A 21188-nucleotide genomic window follows, 5' to 3' on the forward strand; every position below is an offset into this window, starting at 1 on the left:
CTCATAGCTCAACTGGTAAAGAATCTGCCTGTAATGCAGGAGACCAGGGTTCAATTCCTGGGTTGGGAAGATCCCTTGGAGAAGGAAATAACAAACCATTCCAGTATTCTTGCCAGGAGAATCCCATGGACAGAGGAGCCTGGCAGGCTACAGTCCATGGGGTCGCAAGAGTCAGACATGACTTAGCAACTAAACCACCACCATAAGAAATGTTATAAAGTGTCCCCCAGACTGAAATAAAGTATACTAGACAATAACTCAAAATCATATGAAGCAATAAGGAGCAACAATAAAAAAGCTATACAGCAAACAATCGTAAATAGTAATGCATATTTGATGTGTAACTCCTCTTTTTCTCCCTATATTATTTGGAAGACAAATGCATTAAAGAATAATTATAAGTAATCATAAAATTATGTTAAGGAGTGGGAGATAGAGTTATAAAGGAAGAGAGATTTGTATACAACTGAAGGATAGTCTAAACAAATTTTCACCTAACAAGTAATAACCAGTGGAGGGACCTGACCTATCAGTTGGTAAGACTTATTACAAAATATACTATTTAGGACACTGTGGCATTAGTGTGGAAATAATCCTATAGACCAATGGAACAAGAAAGAAATGCCAGAATCAGATCTACACACCTTGATGGAAACCTGATATATGAGAGAACTAGAATTGTCAATCAGTAGCAAAGCATAAATTTATCATTAAAATATCTTGGACAAGTGATGATCCATATGGAAAACATTGTTATCTTCAACTATATAAACAATTAATCCCAGATAGATCAAGTACTTGAACTGGAAAAGCAAGAGTAAAAAATTTTAAAAATTAGAGGAAAATACATTTGCCAATGCAGGGTAATAAATAATTTTTAAATCAAGCAGAAAACATAAACCAAAAAGGGAAAGAGTAAAAAAGCATTGCTACTGTCTAGAATAAATTTTAAAATCTTATGAATTCAAATGAAAAAGTCAAATAGTCCCTTTAAAATGAGAAGAACCTATAACAAAAAGTTTTCCAAAGATGAATAGACAGTAAACATAGGAAAATATTTCTTAATGGAAATGACAATCAAGCAATGTGTATTAAAACTAGCATGAACTATAATGTTATATATAAGGTTATAATGTCCAAACAGAATGGTAAAAATTCAGAAGTCTGAAAATGCCAGATATCAGCAGTACGTGGAATAAAGGTTATACACTGCTGATGTAGAATAAAGTTGAATACATTGGTGAAACTACTTTGGAAAACAACTTGGAGTTGCTTGGCATAGGTGCGTCTGTGCATGCCCAGCATTTCTAGGTGTACATTCTAGAGAAGCTCTTGAATACATGAACAGGAGCAAACGTATATAAGAACATGTATAGTGACGCATATTTTGTAATAACAAATCAATCCAAATGTCCGACAGCAGTAGAAAAAAAAATTGAAATTCATTCTTTTTTATTGAGATACAATTGGTAAATAAATTTGTATGTTTCAAGTGTATAACATTGTGATTCAATATTTGTTAGAATGCAGTAGTATACAACAGTGAAACATGAATCCCAGATAAATCAACATAAATATATCTCTAATACTTAATATTGAGTCACAGAGTAATACATTATGATTCCTTTTATATAAAGTACAAAAGAAGGCTAAATAAAATAGCAGAGATTCAGATTTTTATAAGTATATGCACATATGATTTCTACTTAGATTAATACATGCACATACATGACAAACTTGAAGGAAAACAAGGGCTGGGGTTAGTCCACATAATTCAGGAAAGTAGTTACCTTCAGGGCAGAGGAAGGGGGCTTTCAACTGGGCAGAAACTCACAAAACATAGGCTTTCAAATACAAAGGTAATGTCTTATTTCTTAGGCTGAATTAAGAGCAGTGATCATTTTGTTTTTAAAAAATGCAACTTCGGTATACTATATCCATTCTTTTAGTATGCTGTATTTCACTATATAAAGTATTATATTCACAATAGACAACACAATACTTTATAGAAGTAAAAAGTAAGTCTGAGTAGGAAAAAGGAATCGAGTCTAAATTTTAGGAAAATTATTCTGGTGGACATACAGAAGAGAGACATTGATGGTGTCTATTATCCCCATGGAGAATATGAGGTTCGAACCTGGGCAATGCCAGTCAAGGGCAGATTTAGAAGAGAAATGTTATGAATGTATCATTGATAGAAGAGATAAGAGAATTTGTTTACATTTTTAATTGAAGGATAACAGCTTTACAATACTGTATTTGTTTCTTATTACATTAACATGCATCAGCCATATATATATGTGTATATATATACACACACACATATATATATATCCCCTCCCTCTTGAAGATAAGAGGATATTGATGTGTTTTGTCCCTGACTTAGGATGGTGACAATGACCAAGGAGAACTGTAGGAAAGCTCTATTTGAAGGATGAGAAAAGGAATAGGAGTAACCAATAGAAAAATAGACCCACCGAAGAACATCCCAAAGCCAAGTGAGGATTAGGTAGTTTGGAACAGATATAGCTCAATCACTGTAGAGTAAGTTCTGAAATCAACTCCTGGTATGCGAAGTACAGAAATATTTTTCTGAATTTGGGTGAAGGGAGAGGGTGTGGAATAGCAGCTGTGAGAAGTACAATAGGGAAAAATTAGAGACAGAAAGAGGACTGAACAGCAATGAGAGCCCAGCTGAGCTTGGACAGCATGAATCTGTAGGATAGACCTCTGGCACAATTCATGACCTTGAGTGATCATCAAGGTTGCAAATATTTTCATGTTCAAAACATACAGACATACATACACAAACACTCGTGCATGCACTCACACACTCAAGTTTGGACTAAATAATTTGTTAGAGGTCTATCAAAAACCAGAGACCACAATACAGAGGAGACTGTAAAATCCTTTATAATTAGGCCACATAATTGCCATGGATAACTATATTTCCATCTAGACACAGCTTCTTCAGGATTCTGGTTGGTCAGAATTTCCAGGAAAAGTTTAAAAAGGAAGGTTAGTGGAACAAATCAGAGCCCCCACTGCAGCAGTTAACTCTGAAGCAATAACTGATATTCACTCTCTCCCCGCTTTTCACTCACTTTAGACTTTCCTCCCCTTCGGTCTGCACTCTGGTTGGTCCAGGTGGCTTGACAGGTAGTTTGACCCAGGCCCTCATCTCTGGCCTCTTGTTTCTATGTCATTCTCAAGTCATAGTTATTGTACTTGCTCTTCACAGGTACCAATTACAGTGGGCGGGAGAGGCACACATATTTCCCATTGTGTAGCACAGCCCCACTTTTTTGAGATAATCATGGCCAGTTATAAGGAGAAGCCAGAGTGCTATGACAGTGACTTGTGTTTATTGCATTTTACTCTGATCCTTGATGGAAGCATGCTTATTTGTGAACTAGGACCTCAGGACCTACAGAGCCCAGTCTTGCAGAGACAGCAAGCACAGGCTGACCACGTGGGTTACTAGGATCGATGAAGAGGAAGATCGATCCTACTTCCACCCCTAAATTCCCAGACCCATCTGTTTTATCTATTGAGGCCACAGTACCATATAATGGTCTTAATTTCAGTTGCACAGCATGTTCTGAAGGGTAGCACTCCATTGCTTTAGCCTACCATCTCTAAGCCAGCCCCTCAGCTAGACTGTACCTTCAAGAAGCCATTCAATACATTCCATGATCTAATACCAGCTGCTGCATCTTATTTGCTGCAAAGTGGTCTCTTGGTCCATGGTAATGTTATGCAGGATTGCCTGTCAGTGCCTGTAAACCACTCAGTGAACCCTCAGTGGGTGGTACTGGCTAAGGACCTCCAAGCAGAAAAGGCAAACCCATACCTGGAGTAGGATGGGATCCAGTCAAGAGGAAATACTGTAGGAAGAGTCTGATGTAGTCAATATCTAGCAAGTAGCTCACTGGTGTCCTCAAGGAATATTCCTGTATCAGGGTCTGACAATACTCAGTCATAACGGGAAATGTCGGCTCTTCAAGGATCCTGTTAACCACTCTGCTACTAAGGAGCTCACTTCCCTTGTAGCATCTCCCACCATGAGCCCCAGCCTGTGGACACTCTACCACTGAGTGTGCCTATCATCACCAGCAATACCTTCCTCATTTCCTTGGTAAACTCAATGTCCTCCAGACCCTTGTGAAGAATTTGGCCCGTCAATAGGTTTTGAAGCCTCACGTGGTTAACTCACAGCAGCAGCTTCCTTCTCTGAGCCTTGCAATCCTCTCCTCTGCAGTGTCCTCCACAGGACTGTATGGCAGTTCCAGGACTTCTGCTTCATTTAGTGTGTGTGTGTGTGTGTGTGTGTGTGTGTGTGTGTGTGTGTTAGTCCTTCAGTCATGTCCAACTCTTTGTGACCCTTAGGACTATAGCCAGCCAGGCTCCTCTGTCCATGGAATTCTCCAGACAAGAATCCTGGAGTGGGTTGCCATTCCCTTCTCCAGGGAATATTTCTGACCCAGGGACTGAACCCAGGTCTCCCGCACTGTAGGCAAATTCTTTACCATCTGAGCCATCAGGGAAGCCCATTCATTTATTGTAGAAAAGTGCTATCACTCACCTCCAAAAACAACCTCAGCAGCATATTAGAACTGTCCTCCAAGCCCCTGTGAGAGTGTTAAATCCTGTGTCATTAGAGAATGGCCTATATTCTACCTTGACCAGCATTATCTCCACCTCTATCTGATAATACTATGATGGTCCGTTCTCAGACAAACTCTCCTGCTTCTTTCTGGAACATGATAATCAAGTCCTGCAAATTGCTATCCTTTTTCCAGTCAGCCAGTGCCTTGATCTGACCGAAGTTATAGGCCAAGAGAGGACTTGAGGGAAGACCTGTCGAGGAGAAACATTGTCTTGTAAGAGACCTCTCTCATTTAAGGCTTCTTCATGTTCTTCAAGCAAGAAAAGAATCTAACTTCCATCAAGAATTAAGCCACCTCTACAGAACTGGGGGTTTTAGGGAAAAAGATTCAGGGTTCTCATGCACATTTACCCCAAAATCCCTCCCCAGATCCCATTTGCTTCTTATTAGAACCTACCTTTGACACAGGACATGTGTCTATTCTGAGAATTCAGACTTCTCCTCAATTCAGCCACTTTTACAATTAAATATAAAGGAACCAAACAATATCTGATCATCAGCTGTGTGTGACCTTCTACCTCAGAAGATGAGAGCCTCAAACATTTACAAGAGGGCCTTCTGACTACCACTGTGCTTTAAACTATTGACTAATAGATCTGAGCCTGTCACTTTCTCTCTTCATTGGATCAATAGCCCTTAGCAATAGCCATCTAGTTCCACCGTCTTTACAATGACTATTTTCCCCTTTCTCTCAAATACCTGAGACTTTGTGCCAATTATTACATCCCTTCTACCCGTACTGTATCCCAGCTTATTACAGATGAAAGTATTCACAATATCACTGCCACAGTGTAGCTAGGGTGATCAATAGCCTCCCTCCCAGCAGCTGGGGGGTGGGGCTTGGTGCACATTGCCTGGAATTCAACTTCAGAATCCCATCCTTAAAAGTTGCTTTCTAAGACCACATCTGCTTTCAGCTGCCCTAGGTTAAATTCCCTATTGCTTGCTCAGTTCTTTCTGGCTGTAGCCTGCCAGGACTGTGGCCCGCCAGGCTCCTCTGTCCATGGGATTCTCCAGGCAAGAATACTGGAGTGGGTTGCCATTTCCTCCTCCAGGGGACCCTCCAGACCCAGGGATCAAACCTGCATCTCCTATATATCCTGTATTACAGGTTAATTCTTTACCCACTGAACCATCGGGGAAGCCCTAGGTTCCCTAGAAGCAGAATCTAAGAGAGGACTTCTTGTTTGGCTTATTTATTGAATGTTCCTGAAAGAATGGGACTAAAGGCTACAGGAGAGGGCAGGGGGAGGAACTAAGGAAGGATGTGGTCTTGGCATTCATTTGTTTCCATAAGAAGTTCCGGAGTACACATTGTACCACAGAGTTGGTCAGTTTATGGCAAAAGGATAACACTTCTCTACCGCTGGGTCAGACAGTCGTTGTCTATACAGGAGGGGCAGTGCTGGAAAGGGGCATGTAGACTTCCTGGTGAGGTGCATGCATGTGCGCCCAGTCGCTTCAGTCGTGTCTGACTCTGTGACCCTATGGACTGTAGCCTACCAGGCTCCTCTGTCCAGGAATTCTCCAGGCAAAAATACTGGAGTAGGTTACCATGCCCTCCTCCAGGAGAGCTTCCTAACTCAGGGCTTGAACCCATGTCTCCTGCATCTCTTGCATTTCAAGCAGACTCTACTCACTGAGCCACCTAGGAAGCCCTTCCTGGTGAGGTACCTCCTGTTAAAGAGTAATTCTGCAGGGAAGGCACATCTATGAATGGCTATCAGCCTATCCCCACAGCAGTCAGGAAGTGGATGTCTCACAGCATGCAAGGGATCCAACAGCACGGCACCAGCACCATCCACTTAAGTACTAAGTCTTAAGATACCTTTAGTGTTACAAACTGCAGTAAAACAGAAGAGTAATTCCATGAAATCAAACCATATACCTAAAGCCACGCAGTGATGTGCAGGAACCGGCTTCTATTAGCCCATAGGAGTTAATTATTCACATCTCTTCTCAACTGGGTATTCAGTGATGTCATGTTGGAGGCTTGAAATTGTCCGTGGTGGGAGTACTTACACTATGGAAACCAGCAAAAGCTACGCACCAGGCCCTTTTTTATGGGGGGGAGGGCGGTGGGGAGAAGGGAGAAGATGATGAAGTTGTTAAACATTTACCAGCACACTGCTGACATAGTGCAAGAATCGTTATTTCCAATTTAAGTATAAAAAAAGGTTAAGAAAGAGCAATTAAGTGACAGATTTAGAATTAAAATCTATTTCTCTCTGACTTCATCATATCAGGAATATTAGGCTAACTTAACATACATTTATTGAGTGACAACCATGTGCCAAGCATGGCTGTCACAAAGGCACATTCTAAACCCACAAAGGAAATGGAATGAAAGTTCACTCTATGGGAAATGGAGAACATGATATCTTGGAAATTTAATTGAATTTCTTCTAGCTATTTTCATGTCTTTGAGATTTTAATAATGTTCTAAAGATTTTTCCCTTTCAGTCTGTAATATGAAGATTTTTTAAAATGTAATCTAAATGCCTCAGTTTATGAGATACATATGCAAAAGCACTTTGGAAGTGCAGAAAGCTTAATACAAATGGATGAATTGTTAATGAGAAAATCATTAGAGAAGATACCGCTCTTTTTCAAAAGGCTGAAGCAATAGATCCCTTGGAGTGAAGAGGAGGAGGACTTAACTGAGTCAAGGCCACTTTTTCTTATGGCTTTCAATCGAGGTGAAACAACTTCTCCAGGCTTTGGTTTTGACAATGATTTTTTAATGTGGTCGGAATTCTTCTGGTCCTGAAGAAAGGAGAAGCTCTTCTCTCTTCCAACATTTGCCTCCATCACCTTTTCAGAGCTGAAACTAGAGTTGTTCCGAAGAAAGTGTTTCAAAACTCAGGCCGCTTCGTATCTTTCCATGCACGTTCAGGGAAAGTTGTTGAGTTCAGGGCCACCATCTTTTTGGATGCTTGGTCGTTTGCTGATTTCAAGACTTTCATATTTCAAACCTCTGGTTCCTTGGTTTTCTTCTCTCACGTCTTTGACTGTAAGCTGCCTCCTCTCTGTCCCAGGCATCCTTGCTGTCCCCTCTTCCCACTCTCTCTGGCAGAACAATACATCATCATTGCAGTGCTCTTGGTCTCCAGTGCTGCAAACATCGATGGCTTTCGAGAGCAAGTATATTCTAACGGAAGAAGAGAAAATGAAAGATGACTTCCTCTTACAATAGTGAAAGGTACAGTCACAGCATTAGGAACAGTTGTAACAGCGGCAAAACTACTGATCTGAGCACCTGACTGGTTCTTAGAGAAAGCAACACGTATACACACAAACGTTCCCACGCAAACACAGAGAGCGAGCGAGCGCATACGATTATATACCTATTTCCTAACTGAACAAAGAAAAGGCAACACAACTCTTTAAAGGGCTGTTTGGCGGGGTGGGGGTGGGGGTAAAATTTCAAAAGACTGCTCTCGAAGCATACTGTATATGAGAGACAAGCAAGGTTATAGATGAGAGACAAAGTGAAAAACAATTCACTTGCTCCAAGAATTTGCTGAACAATTTCATCTTGCTGAATTCCACCCATTCACACATGTATTTAGATCCTAACAATGACTGACAGACATTTGGAAAGCAAAAGTAAAAGTTGACCCGCAGACAGTTCAAATTTGCCATATGCTTGCTGTCACTGTTAGCAGTCTGTAGACCATCCTAATTTATGCTTCAGCAGATTAACCTGATGTATTTTAAAGACTCTGAATACCTGTTTATTTTTTGAATAAGGCATTTTATTTTCCCTTATTATCCATAAATATGACAGCAGTGATAAATGAGTAAGGGCAGATTTAAGTAGATGGAAAGGGGAGATAAAGGGTTTTTCCTCCTATGACCTCTAACAAATATTTTCCACTTAAATGATCGCCTTACTAACAAATTCTCAAAAAATATACATCAGGTGCAATTTCAGAAATAAAAGTTCTTTCCTTCCACATAGCCTAAACAGAATTTTAAAAGGAACTTATTAGTGCTTAAAAATCACTATACTTTAAATGGCATGTGTGTATGTGTATGCAAATGACTAATCATATACTTTTTTTAAACTAATATTTGCGTTTTTAAATTTTGTTACTCTCTTGTGCATTTAAGCAATCAAATATCCTGTCAACTAGATGCCCTTTCCTTTTCTTTCATGAAACTACATTTCTTAGGCATTATTGTAGATGTAAAATATTTCTGATGGAAAGGGAAAGAATTACTATCACTTGTTTTAAAATTTGATACTTCAGTCCAAATCTACTCAATCTTTCCTCTTTGTGCCTTTGAGGGTAGGTCTTCAACTTTCCCAGTTTTAATCAGATAGCCCAGATGGTCATGCTTATGGTAAAAATATCATTAAGGACTGGATAAATAAAATAATTAAGAGATTTACTAATTAATTTTTAAAGATTCTAGATTTTGAGCTAGGGCTATAGATTGTATTACATAGGCTTTGTCTCTTTTGCTTTTAACAAAAGTGGTTAATAGTGGTTGGTGTGTGGTAATGCTCAGTAAGTGAATTTTAATTAGTTATTAATGGTTATTTACAAGTTATCATATGTAGTCTGCTTTTAAAGGTGCCATACTTATGTCAAAATATTCTAAAATAATGAAACCCACCATCTAAAACATGCATGGCCATTCATTATTTTAAAATAAAATATTCTGTTGCTTACATTTGAGCAAACTTTACTTTTCACATATCTCTTCTGACAGTATTTAAAGTATGAAGCATGAACAGAGTTAAGTAACTACAGCAAGTCATAGAAATTACACGTGGAGACAGAGTGAAATGGCTTAACTGCAGGCTTGTGCTTGTCGCCACACTGGTGGACAAAGCCGGTGGGACTAGGAGAGACCTGATCTGCACCTCACCCGACAACATCCACCTGGCTTTTTTTCACAGCAAAACCTCCTTGTCCTTTAAATTCTCGAGGTGAGGAGGGTAGGAATGATGCACCGGATTCATCTGAAGCACCAACAAGACTCTTGGTTCATCTGGAGAAGCGAAGCCCTGGGCAGCTGGCACCCTTCCACAGGGAGCTACAAACTCCACTTTGCCACATTGCGAGTCTCCCCAGGCAGCAGATGTCTCGTAGCTGCCGCGCAGGTCTCCAACTCCACCACACCACCTGGACAACATATTTAATGTACCGATGGTGTGTTTGTCGCCACTTGGGAAAGATTTTTTAAATTTTATTTCATTTTTCTCTCAACACCTTCCTGATTAGTGAAATTTGGCCTCAGATTGCAAAACTTTGTATTCAAAAATATAAGGGGGAAGAATCAAGACTCACATTTCTTCCCATCACCCCAATTCCCCACCCCCAAATCATTCTGGAAAAAAAAATGCATCCATCTTCCATATCATTACAATGCTCTTTTATTCTTTAAAAATGGAATCTTTCCACAGAGCAGTTCTGCTGAACCACTACGCAGAAAACTTATACAACGAACTGTGAGATGGTTCACCCTCCTGCTTGGCTCCAGCAGCACCAACTTCAACACGCCTCCACCACGACTTTAAACGGTGGGTGCAATCCTCGTAGAACATTATCTGGAAAACATTCTGACTTTTTCGGCTGCTAAAGTGATACTTACAGTACCGTTGTGTCTGTTTAGTTTAAAAATGAGGTTGATAACGATAATGCTTTTCCTAAGATGATCTTCTACTTTTTAATGATACCCGTAGTTTCCCCTACATAAATGACTAAATCCTTACAGAATCTCGGTCTTGATTAGCACTCCTGCTAGTAAAATTTCACATACTAAATCAGCACCAGCTGTAGCAAGAAAGAAAGAAAAAGGCAAGTGTAAATGTTCCATATGCCCCACCAAATTGGCATCTGTGTCAGTAACCCTTTTTTTTAAACTATTGTATACATACATTCTCTTAAGTGTTTTGTTCACAGAATACTGCTAACAAAATTCCTCTGTTGGCATCTCAAGGAAAGAGCCTGTCCTTGGTATAATTCAATGGCACAAAATACAATTTCTCCTTCTCTTCATGTGGTCACAGACACACCTGAGTTCTATGTATATAAGTTGCTTCAAGTTAGTGAACCTTTATTTTGACATCTGTTCCCTGTAATATGACATGGCAGTGCTCTTATAAAGCTGCTTTACAGTTGAAATTCAATTGGTAGCAATACCAAACAATGTTAGAGAGACAATAGAATTATTTTGGTCACCTGGAAGGTATCTCAGAGACCAGGCTCAAAACAAATAATCTGGAATGTGTTGACTGTAGAAAGCATTTGTGATCACTCTCATGTTGTCACTCTGGTTTTCTTCCCATCATGAAGTGTCTCTTCACAGAACTAAAGATGCATCAGAAGTAATCCCGAAGCTACAGCTAAGATAACATATCATGCCACTTTAGGTGGTTTTCTTATCCACTGGGACCTTACTGTCTGAAATCCAGTAGGTATAGTTCTTCAGGAACATATTTAAACCATCAACATGAATACCACAATAACCATCAGAAAGCTACAAGCATAGAAGAGTGTACTAATTAAATGTTTACATACAAAGAGTGTCGGTAGGCTATGGCCCAGAGATAGCTGTCTCACAGAGAGAGCTCTCTGGAACCTGGCTACCCTGGTAAATGCGTGCGTGCTCAGTGGCTTAGTCATATCTGACTCTTTGGGACTCCATGGACTGTAGCCCACTAGGCTCCTCTGTCCATGAGATTTCCCAGGCAAAAATAGTGGAGTGGGTTGCCTTTTCCTTCTCCAGGGGATCTTTCTGACCCAGGGATAGAATCTGAATCTCCTGCATTGGCAGGGGATTCTTTTACTGCTGAGCCAAGAGAAGCCGGTTATCCTGGTAGACCACTGTATATGGAAGAAAGAACACCCATTTCTTTGTGACAGTCACTAATTCCTGATAATGTGTTCTCACAAAGGTTGATATTTTGTGTTGCTCTCGTTTACCTCCATGTCTACCTCTCTGGATTTAACTATAAACTCCTTGAGATAGTTTCTCTATAGTCCTTTATCTGTCTCACTGAAGTAGCAGAGTTCAGCAGATACCCAACAAATGTCTGTCCAAATCAAAATGGTTAAGGAATGCTCAAATTTTTGTTAGAATCTAAATGAACTGGTTGATGAATAGTTTACTGATTGGGATCAAGTGATCCAATTACATAAGGACAAAGGAAAATGGCTGAAAATTTCTTTTGTTTCCCTGAAGTTTTCCTACTATATAAACTCCCTTTCATCAAATGTTATTATATGGGTATAGAGATTTAGTTAAAGTTACTCTCAATAACTTTTTTATATCAAAGGGTAAAAATCAGAAGGCATTTTGGTGACAAGTTAAAAATCTCTTGGATTTTCTGAACCAGTTTACCTAAATTCTTAGCAAAACAATTAGAGAAGGGAATGCGGGAAAATTCACAACTACAGTATATTTTGCAGACTGCTTTTATAAAATATGAAAATCCATTCTCTTAGAAACATGGAGCTTCTTTTACAAGACAATGGCTTCTCTCTCTAGTACTGTTGCTAATCCAACAAAGCCGCTAGCCTCCTCCCGTGGAAGCTGTGAATGGAATTCCCATAGTGGCAACTTCGAATGAGATGATCCAATGTTTATACACACGAAATTCAACTACACTTACCAACCGTATAGTGATCTTGCAGCTGTTATAATGATTATACTGAACTGATTCTTAAAACCCTTGGTCATATTATAGTTGACGGTAGCAGTGGTAAAATCTGTATTTCTGCTAATCTATCGCTTCCAGAAAGTAAGCGCAGTTGTTGATATAGCTTTCTGTTCCCAAATATCAGCAGAGTAATACAGAGTATGTATTTGTTCAATGACTCCTGAATACATGATGCTTTTGAACAACCGATTTCTTACATGGTTGCCTTCTTATTTTTTAGTCCTAGTCTGTAATTGGCATGTTTATTTTAATACAGTTGCATGGATGATAAATTACACACAGATATGGGATTTCTCCAAATGACAGACAAGTATAAAAATGAACTTGGAGAGTCAATCAATCAAGAAGTCCTTCCTGAGAACACTGTGTGTGCACGCCGTCCTACGACACTTCATAATGGAGAGTCATAGGCCCTGATGAATAAGAACAATCGCTGATGCAAGTCAGGACAGCATCAAGCTGGCATTCTGGTTGCTCTATGCCTGTGTCTCCTTGGTAAATATTTTGAATATCAACTTCGGTTTCTGATTGAAGGCAATTAGTGATTGTGCTGTGAAGACACAATGTGATTATCATCTTAAAAGAATTAGACAATAGAGGAATATGAAAAACAGGGTAGTTTATACAATGCCTACAGGAAGTTTATAGACAATGGTCGTGTTCACTAGGCAAAGTTCAGGAGGTGATGACGTGTGGAATTTTCATTTAGGGCACCGATCTTTAAGGCGGTGTCTGGACCAATCCTGTGTCTGGACACTGGGGACTGATGCCCATCACTGTCATTGCCTTTTATAATTTCATAGGCTTTGCTAACCAAAAGCTACCTCACTCTCCGCAGATGCATGCCAGGGTACTTTGTGTGGGGTGGTTGCTTCTTAAAAGGCCACAGCCAGGTCACACACTATTTAAAACGCTACTTTATTTAAGACAACTTTCAAGTGTTCCTTCTCCCTTTGCTATCTATGATTGCCCCATTTCAGTTTGCCATAGAACAGCTGTTTCGATATCCAGCATTTATCTGTTCTCCACATGCATCCAGCCCAGAGGGATTGTTAAGCAGATCATTGTTTTAATTCTGGCTAGATTCCAGGTCCCCATTATTAGTGATCCTGTCTTAACATTTACTGTTCAGTTTGGCTCACAGGTGATGTTGATTAAATTGGATATGCCATCTGGGGTGGCTTTTCGTCTGGTAGGCACATTCAAGGCAGAGCATACCTACTGCTTCATTTGGGTCTGAAGCTTTACACCTCATGTGATGGCATTCTGGACATGGCTGTGTGCAACCTGGGCTTGAGTCCTGGCTTCTCCAGCTAGTAGTTTTTTTTGAAATTGGGCAATCCACTCCTCTATTCAGGGCTTTAATTTTCTAATGAATAAAACAGAATCATCACTAATTCATTCTTTCACTTAGTTCCATGTTCATTTTTTAACCATTTACTAGGCAGCCACTATTTGCCTGAGAGTCTGCCAGGTTTGGAAAAATCAGAGATAAGTATAAAGAATATACTGGTATTACGTGTATCATTTACAAAATACGTCTTTATGCAATAGACTTGAGCAAAGAGCTATGAAGCCTGGAGGGAAAAACAACAAAATCTATTCCCAAGAATCACAGGATTTCTCAAGAAGGACATGAGCATTGAGTTGTATCCTATAACTCAAGAGCTCCAAATCTTGCTTTTGTGCATCTCATCAATGAAAATATTCATGTGAGGATAACACATAACAATTTTATCCCTATGTCTTGGGTGAAAATGTCAAACATGTACAATTTTTTTTTTTAATTCCATCAGTTAATTTAAGTAAGCAAAGCAAACTTAACTACATGTGCTACATTCCACCTGGGATTGTTTTGAGAAGCAAATGGCATGATGTGTGAACCAAGTAAAATGCTGGAGAAAGCTTTTGAATCTGTGGGTGATGTTGCATGCCCTTCCTATCCCAAGAGGCGGTCCAAGGATTGAATTAGAACATGAATGTGAAAGAATATTGGAAATGTAAAGCATCGATAATAACAAGAACAATAAGAGTCAACACTGATTCCACTCTTACAATATTTGAAGCATCATCCTAAATGTTTTATATGAATTAGCTCATTTATTTCTCCCAACAGCCAATATCGTATGTTCTAAAGCTGAGCCATCTAAAGTGTTGACATCGCTCACACCTCTTTCAACTTTTTCATAGGGTTTGTCCTAGAATTACTTCACTTTTTACAGATGAAGAAATGAGGTACAGATAAAACTACACAATAATTTAAAAAATTGAAAATACAATATATAACCCAAAGAAAGGCAATGCCAAAGAATGCTCAAACTACCGCACAATTGCACTCATCTCACATGCTAGTAAAGTAATGCTCAAAATTCTCCAAGCTAGGCTTCAGCAATATGTGAACCGTGAACTTCCTGATGTTCAAGCTGGTTTTAGAAAAGGCAGAGGAACCAGAGATCAAATTGCCAACATCCACTGGATGATGGAAAAAGCAAGAGAGTTCCAGAAAAACATCTATTTCTGCTTTACTGACTATGCCAAAACCTTTGACTGTGTGGATCACAATAAACTGTGGAAAATTCTTCAAGAGATGGGAATACCAGACCACCTGACCTGCCTCTTGAGAAACCTGTATGCGGGTCAGGAAGCAACAGTTAGAACTGGACATGGAACAACAGACTGGTTTCAAATAGGAAAAGGAGTACGCCAAGGCTGTATATTGTCACCCTGTTTAACTTATATGCAGAGTACATCATGAGAAACACTGGACTGGAAGAAACACAAGCTGGAATCAAGATTGCTGGGAGAAATATCAATAACCTCAGATATGCAGATGACACCACCCTTATGGCAGAAAGTGAAGAGGAACTCAAAAGCCTCTTGATGAAAGTGAAAGAGGAGAGTGAAAAAGTTGGCTTAAAGCTCAACATTCAGAAAATGAAGATCATGGCATCCGGTCCCATCACTTCATGGGAAATAGATGGGGAAACAGTGGAAACAGTGTCAGACTTTATTTTTGGGGCTCCAAAATCACTGCAGATGGTGACTGCAGCCACGAAATTAAAAGACGCTTACTCCTTGGAAGGAAAGTTATGACCAACCTAGATAGCATATTCAAAAACAGAGACATTATTTTGCCAACAAAGGTCTGTCTAGTCAAGGCTATGGTTTTTCCTGTGGTCATGTATGGATGTGAGAGTTGGACTGTGAAGAAGGCTGAGTGCCAAAGAATTGATGCTTTTGAACTGTGGTGTTGGAGAAGACTCTTGAGAGTCCCTTGGACTGCAAGGAGATCCAACCAGTCCATTCTGAAGGAGATCAGCCCTGGGATTTCTTGGGAAGGAATGATGCTAAAGCTGAAACTCCAGTACTTTGGCCACCTCATGCGAAGAGTGGACTCATTGGAAAGGACTCTGATGCTGGGAGGGATTGGGAGCAGGAGGAGAAGGGGACGACAGAGGATGAGATGGCTGGATGGCATCACTGACTCGATGCACGTGAGTCTGGGTGAACTCTGGGAGTTGGTGATGGACAGGGAGGCCTGGTGTGCTGCGATTCATGAGGTCACAAAGAGTCGGACACGACTGATCTGATAGTGTAGCACTATTTCCATCACATATTTCCCCTTGCTTCCATTCTCTCCCACAGATGTAACTCCTTTTAACATGTGGGATGTGTACTTCTAGTGTATTTTCAAGTTGTAGGAGACTTTGTAGAAACACTGGACAGAATATTATATGTACTGCTCTATATACTGCATATTAGATATCAAAAATTATGCAAATTATTCTGCAACCTGCACTGCTCACTTTACATTCTATCTTGGACAACTTTTTATGACGTGGGTCTACCTTATCTTATTCAAAGTCTGCATAGTGTTTCATTACATGGATATAGCATGACTTATTTAACCAATTCTTTAATAATGGCTATTGTTATTCAAAATATAGCTATAAGTGATGTCACTATATGTAAATGACCACTTGTATTTTTAGGATAAATTCCCAAAAGTACAATTATTGTGTCAAAGTGTAGATATATTTCACATTTTAATCCATATTACTAGATTGTGCCATAGAACATTTATAGCAACACACACTCCCACCAACAATATATGCTAATGTTTACTTCCTAATATTTACCATCATCTTTGGTATTTTGATAGACGACACAGAATCTGTTAGTATGTCTGTGACTCTAGATTCTGGATACTAGGTCATATATAGTGTCGTCTTCCCTGGGAATTGGAGACTAGTTAGACAAAGTAAGTTTGACTAGACTGATCTAAGTGAAAACAGCTCGAGTATGGCAACCTACACTGCTGAGGAACTAACAGTAGTTATTGCAACAGGAGTATGGCCTTAAATGGAGGTTTTAATACTTTTAACAAAACTGGACCGTATCTAGAGTAGACAGATAAATCTAGACACATAATGCTCAGAAACCCAATGTAAACCAGCAACAGCCCTATGGGACACATGTGTCTTCACTCCCCACTTTCTGGTCCTGTGTTCGTGCGTGCCAAGTTTCTTCAGTCATGTCTGACTGTGCAACCCTATGGACTATAGCCCACTAGACTTTTTTGTCCATGGGATTCTCCAGGAATGAATATTGGAGTGGGTTGCCATGCCCTCCTCCAGGGGATCTTTCTGACCCAGGGATTGGACCCCCATTTCTTAATCTCCTGCATTGGCAGGCAGGTTCTTTACCATTGGTGCCACCTCTGGCCATAGGCAAAGGCAATTGCCACTAGGACTCCACCTCTGAATCCTTCACAATTCAGTCTCTCTGATCGCCACTCCAAACTCAATAGAGTAGACACATTAAATATAACCTATTTGGCATTGCTGAGCTGCACAGTGGTTTTGCCAGAAAAAATGGAATCAAGAAGATACAGAATTTTCATCAGGATGTATTTTTAGAGGAGAGAAGAAAGTGCAGATGACATCTGATTACAATATTCAAATCGTCTTTAAGAACCACCTCCGAGGGACTTCCCTGGCAATCCAGTGAGTAAATGGTTAAGATTCCAGGCTTCCATTGCAGGGAGTGTGGGTTTAGATCCCTGGTCAGGGAACTAAGATCCCACGTGCCTAATGGCACACAGCACACCAGGAAAAACAAAACAAAAAGCAAAAAATCCACCTCATTCCTGAATCAAAGATGGGAACAAGTTAGGTTGAAGCCTAAAGCCCTGGAGTGATTTGTGGGTGTGCCTAATGGAAAATAATAATAGTTGATATAGAGAGATTCTGGCCAGAATATTGCTGGTGATGAAGACAAGAGTGATGTCAAGATAGCGACATTCATCTTGATTTCTTAAGACTACTAGGCAACCCAATCAAAAAATGGGCCAAAGATCTAAATAGACATTTCTCCAAAGAAGACATACAGATGGCTAACAAACACATGAAAAGATGCTCAACATCACTCATTATCAGAGAAATGCAAATCAAAACCACTATGAGGTACCATTTCACACCAGTCAGAATGGCTGCGATCCAAAAGTCTACAAATAATAAATGCTGGAGAGGGTGTGGAGAAAAGGGAACCCTCTTACACTGTTGGTGGGAATGCAAACTAGTACAGCCACTATGGAGAACAGTGTGGAGATTCCTTAAAAAACTGGAAATAGAACTGCCTTATGATCCAGCAATCCCACTGCTGGGCATACACACTGAGGAAACCAGAAGGGAAAGAGACACGTGTACCCCAATGTTCATCGCAGCACTGTTTATAATAGCCAGGACATGGAAGCAACCTAGATGTCCATCAGCAGATGAATGGATAAGAAAGCAGTGGTACATATACACAATGGAGTATTACTCAGCCATTAAAAAGAATACATTTGAATCAGTTCTAATGAGGTGGATGAAACTGGAGCCTATTATACAGAGTGAAGTAAGCCAGAAGGAAAAACACCAATACAGTATACTAACGCATATATATGGAATTTAGAAAGATGGTAACAATAACCCTGTATACGAGACAGCAAAAGAGACACTGATGTATAGAACAGGCTTATGGACTCTGTGGGAGAGGGAGAGGGTGGGAAGATTTGGGAGAATGGCATTGAAACATGTGAAACGTCATGTATGAAACGAGATGCCAGTCCAGGTTCAATGCACGATGCTGGATGCTTGGGGCTGGTGCACTGGGACGACCCAGAGGGATGGTGTGGGGAGGGAGGAGGGAGGAGGGTTCAGGATGGGGAACACATGTATACTTTAAAAAATTAAAAAAAAAAGAAAAAATACAGTTAACAAAAAATAAAAAAAAAAAGACTACTAGGCAAATGGAAATTCTGTATAATGTTGTATGGAATTTCTTCAACAATATATATTTCAGTAGAAAAAATTTATATTGTTGTCCAAAATTTTTGACATTTTCCTTGATATTGTATTAGTAAGGATGCTTAATGCTAGCTACTATAACAAATGAAATTAAAAGATGTTTTATCTTTGGAAGAAAAGCTATGACAAACCTAGAGAGCATATTATAAAGCAGAGACATTACTTTGCCAACAAAGTTCCGTAGAGTCAAAGCTATGGTTTTTTCCAGTAGTTATGTACAGATATGAGAGTTGGACCATAAAGAGGCTGAGTGCTGAGTGCTGAAGAATTGATCTTTCAAACTGTGGTGCTGGAGAAGACTCTTGAGAGTCCCTTGAACAGCAAGGAGATCAAACCAGTCAATCCTAAAGGAAACCAATCCTGAATATTCATTGGAAAGACTGATGCTGAAGCTAAAGCTCCAATATTTTGGCCACCTGATGGGAAGAGTTGACTCACTGAAAAAGACTCTGATGTTGGGAAACATTGAGAGCAGGAGGAGAAGGGGGCAACAAAAGATGAGATAGTTGGATGGCATCACTGATTCAATGGACATGAGTTTGAGCAAGCTCCGGGAGATAGTGAAGGACAGGGAAGCCTGGCATGCTGCAGACCATGGGGTCGCAAAGAGTTGGACAAGACATAGCGACTGAAACAACAACAAAAACATAAAAAATAACCCCCAAATCTCAATGGACTAACATAATAAAATTTATTCCTTGCTCACAAAATAGTTAAAAAGGCTTTCTGAGGGCCTCTTTCAAGTGGTGACTACGGGATCCAAGCTCTTTTGTATGACTTCCACACATGATCTCCATTGCTACTACTGAAAGAGAAGAGAACTTGTGAAAGATCACATGGACACTTTTCTGTCCAGTTCTGGAAGTGTTGTATATCATTTCCATCAATATCTAGTTGGCCAGGACCTAGTCACATGGTCTGACCTAAAGGAAGCTGGGAAATGGACTATCCCTGTGTGCACAGAAAGAGGAAATGGAATTAACAAGAATCTAACCAGCTAGTCTCTGTCACAGGTACACAACCAAACCCAAGAATTATACTTTTCTTGGTAAATTTATCTGCAATACTCTTTAGAATTTTGGAAGGAAGACTATTTTGCCATATTTCAATGGATTCTCAATACCACATAATTAGGGATGAAATTGTATTTGGGATATGAATGAACTCAGAGACTCATAGATCTAAGTCCTGGAACTGATCTTGAGACTTCCTGGTTGAATTCACCTCTTTAGGTAGGTAAGAGGTGCTCTCCAAAGACCCTTTTATAATCACTGGGAATTTCTTTAATGATTTTTCTCCAAAGACATTGTATTCAGAAATAATTTGTTTACCAAACCACATTTACTGAACAGTAGTATTTATTTTTCCCATGCATTATTAATCAGAAACATAAAACTGCAAGTCAAAAGTTCTGAGCCCAATATGAAGTCTTACACTCAGCTGATGTAAAAAAGTCAGCCAGAAGCAAAGAAACTGGAGTTCCAGGGAGTCTGTGTGTTATTTCAGTATTGTTGAATGAATTCGTTCAGTTTAATAGCTCAGTCATGTCTGATTCTTTGTGGCCCCATGGACTGCAGCACGCCAGGCCACTGTCCATCACCAACTCCCAAAGCTTACTCAAACTCATGTCCATTGAGTTGGTGATGCCATCCAACCATCACATCCTCTGTTGTCCCCTTCTCCTCCGCCTTCAATCTTTCCCAGCATCAGGATCTTTTCCAATGAGTCACTTCTTCACATCAGGTGGCCAAAGTATTGGAGTTTCATCTTTAACATCAGTCCTTCCAATGAATATTCAGGACTGATTTCCCTTAGGATGGACTGGTTGGATCTCCTTGATGCCCAAGGGTCTCTCAAGAGTCTTCTCCAACACCACAGTTCAAAAGCATCAATTCTTCGGCGCTCAGCTTTCTTTATAGTTCAACTCTCACATCGATACATGACTATTAGAAAAACCATAGCTTTCACTAGATGGACCTTTGCTGGCAAATGTCTCTTTTAATATGCTGTCTAGGTTGGTCATAACTTTTCTTAAAAGGAGCAAGCGTCTTTTAACTTCATGGTTGCAGTCACCATCTGCAGTGATTGAATCGTGTCTCCCAAATTCTGTTGGTGGAGCTCTAACCCCTGGTGTGACTGTATTTGTAGACAGTGCCTTTTTGGAGATGATTAAGGTTACATGAGGTCCTAATCCTATAAGGCTGGGGTCCTGACAACAAAAGAGACACTAGAGATTCTCTGTTCACACACATAAGAGAGTCATGTTGAGACACAGCAAGATACCACTGCTTATAAGCCAGGAAGAAAGGTCTCTTGAGAAACTAGCCCTGCCAGTACCTGGATGTTGGCCTTCCAGTCTCCAGAAAGAACTGCTATTCAAATAACTCAGTGTGTGGCATTTTCTGATGGCTGAATTAGCTGACTAAAACACTCAGTTAAAGGTATAATTTCCATTGTATCTCTTGAAAATATACCTCAAATGCTCACTCTG

General features: G+C 39.9%; 1 long non-coding RNA gene across 1 annotated transcript in view; it reads right to left on the bottom strand.

Annotated features, from left to right (window-relative positions):
- Positions 1 to 1510: 1510 nt before the first annotated feature.
- LOC138990214 (uncharacterized) overlaps positions 1511 to 21188 on the bottom strand; it is a 42624-nt gene continuing 22946 nt past the window's right edge. The window contains exon 4 of the long non-coding RNA XR_011466333.1: positions 1511 to 7820. This is a non-coding gene — a long non-coding RNA (uncharacterized lncRNA). The remainder of the gene's footprint in view (positions 7821 to 21188) is intronic.

This window comes from Bos mutus, chromosome 2 (genome assembly GCF_027580195.1).
Source record: "Bos mutus isolate GX-2022 chromosome 2, NWIPB_WYAK_1.1, whole genome shotgun sequence".
Taxonomy (NCBI): domain Eukaryota; kingdom Metazoa; phylum Chordata; class Mammalia; order Artiodactyla; family Bovidae; genus Bos; species Bos mutus.